Below are 2,967 nucleotides of genomic sequence, written 5' to 3' on the forward strand. Positions count from 1 at the left end.
AGTTTTTGATATACACTGTGTAATCTTTCATATAGAATAGGGTAGCAGCACATTACTGTGTATACCTAAGCTTGTTAATAATAACAAAAAAAAAGTTAGTTTCTATCGATAGGGAGAGCGATGGTTCAAAACTCCTTCTTTAAAATATGAATATCTTTCCTATCTCACTAAGATCTAATCTCTGTGATTAAAATGCAAAATTGACTTTGTCACTGCCTTTTTGATAACGTATACAATCATAAGCTTATTTGTGAATCTCTATTAAACAGTAAATCAGAGAGCGTGTAAGGTTCCGTGTTCCATGTCCGAAGAAACAGGGAGATTTTACATAAATACAGTACATGATAGTTTAAGTAGCGAACGCATACCAACAAATAACGATTAGTATCTATAACAAAAATATTGTTCTATGGAGTTGATTTAACTTCCAACCATGTATTTTTAAATAATCTTTAACGTTTTCTGGCTAGTTATGTTAGATTTGATTAAAAATACGCATTCTACTTGTTAATATCGTTAGATTTGATTAAAAATACGCATTCTACTTGTTAGCATCATAAATTAAATTTGCGATAATTTGAGCAGAGAAGTTCGACGACTGGATCACTGTGTACAGAAGGTTGATATGCCAGCAAACACTTTCCAGAGAGCAATATATCTTGGATAAGTCGCTCCACGATATTGTTGCTTGGACCATCGACTTCCTTTGATATTACATATTTACATCTTATTTTGTTATGAAATGATATTTTTTCAGAGTAAAATTATGTTTTCTCATTTTCTGCATCCAGCATCCACATTATAGTGAGTAAATATACCATATTACTTCATTGCTTACGTAATGCTAGGAAGGTTTGAGTAGCTTTGGGTCTTTAGTGGTCAATCTCCAATAGATGGGGCGAGAGTCGCCCCATCTCTCTCGACCGGGCGGGACTCGAAACTTAAATTAAAATTGCTATATCATTGGTCTCCAACATGATATATTTCCTTTGATGCACTCACAATAACGATTATAGCTCTGTCTTTCTGGAGGCATGTAATATTTTAGGCTTTATTAGCGTATCTTTGTTAATTACGCAACATATTGGCAAGTGCGTAGGCGTCTGCACTCCATGACCGAAAAGCTACTGAACGCCACTATAAAACCATATATATCTTCACTTGAGCTTTAAATATGTCTAATGTAATGTATTTAAAATAAAGCTTATATTTCTATCTTTCTTAAGACGTGTAAAACATTTGTGTTTATTAACGAATTTACGTAAAATAAACATTCTTCTGAGAGAGTTGCTCTGTCTATGCGGGGGTCGGAGCTCGGCGATTATTAAAATACATGAATCTTCATTAGAACTTTAATTATGTCTATGATAAAGTGTTTAAAATGAGCCTTATATTCCTATCTTTCTTGAGGCATATAAAAAAATTACGATTATTTACAAATTTACGTGAAATAAGCATTGTTCTGAGAGAGAGTTGCTCCGTCGATCGATCTGTCCGGAGTCGGAGCTCGGCTATTATAAAAGTACACGTGTCTTCGTTTTAAATTTAAATATGCCCATGGTAAGGTATTTAGAACGAAGCTTATATATCTGTCTTTCTTGTGACATATAAAACTCTTACGTTTATTAAGGAATCTGCGTGAAATAGGCATGGTTCTAAGATGAATGCTGCGGTTTTCGAGTTTGACGAGCGATGAAAACTGCCACTTTTATACAACTACAAATATCTTCGGTTTTACTTAAAATATTTGTCTGGTAGAGGTTTTACATATAGATCGCGTTTCTGTCTTTCTTCTGACTAATAAATAATTTTGGTTTAATCAGTTATCAAGATGTTTTCAACAATATTCTTTCAGCGTTCGTCTTTTCCAACTTGGGCGACCCTTTTGGAAGCGCGATACTTGGGTTAACCCATCCTATAGTTGGGTCTGTTTCCAACTGGGGTTCGAATAATGACGTGGGGAGTTGGGGATGGTGGGGAGGACGTGGTGACTGGGGGATGGTGGGGAGGACGTGGTGACTGGGGGAGTGGGGGATGGTGGGGAGGACGTGGTGACTGGGGGAGTGGGGGATGGTGGGGAGGACGTGGTGACAGGGGAGTGGGGGATGGTGGGGGAGGACGTGGTGACGGGGGAGTGGGGGATGGTGGGGAGGACGTGGTGACGGGGGATGGTGGGGGATGGTGGGGAGGACGAGGTGAAAGGGACGTGTGGGAAGTGTGGGGGATGACGAGGGGGAATGGTCGGGAGTTAGAGTCGACAAACCAGACACTCCCCATATCTCTACAGCCAATGGCACAACAAAATATTGGTGCCATCACCCGAACTTTAAGTGGTAAATACGTCTGAAATCTTTAAAATTTTCCCTACCACAGACGTGGCTATACATTTTCAATGCTAACCACCATGTATACATATCCTCAAGTCTTCCGTGGACAAGGTTAGATCTGTTAAAACAGTTCAGAGATTTATTGAAAAATCCACAAGGCTATTGTAGTGCTTTTAAAATGCTAATCTAGCCTACAAGCACACGTCTGCCCTACATAGTGTTCGACGTCTCTTTAGAGTCATGTGCAAGATATCAACGGTACTGTTAATGTAGTTTTTAGCTCCTACAGGAAACCATGTCGGCAGCATCACATGGAAAACTTAACTAAAGAGATTTTTTCTCAAAGTTGCTGGGATTAATGGAGTCAGCAATAAGGGAATAAAACAGGAGATCAGCGGGAGTGTTCACGAAACCTTTCCTCATTCCGGTGACGGGCCAATCACCCGTATCCTTGCTCCAGGGCTTCAACATGCGGGTCACTACCCTTCAGTAGGTTACCAAACGAGGGAGGTTTCAGTAATCACCCATTCACGAGGGTTACTCTTGTTGCCAGGCCATTTGTGGCCGACTCTTAACTTTGCTATTTTAAGTAGAAATTCACCTTGAACCAAGTAAAAAGGATATCCATTACCGATGCCAA

The sequence above is a fragment of the Procambarus clarkii genome, chromosome 65 (assembly GCF_040958095.1).
Source record: "Procambarus clarkii isolate CNS0578487 chromosome 65, FALCON_Pclarkii_2.0, whole genome shotgun sequence".
Lineage (NCBI taxonomy): Eukaryota > Metazoa > Arthropoda > Malacostraca > Decapoda > Cambaridae > Procambarus > Procambarus clarkii.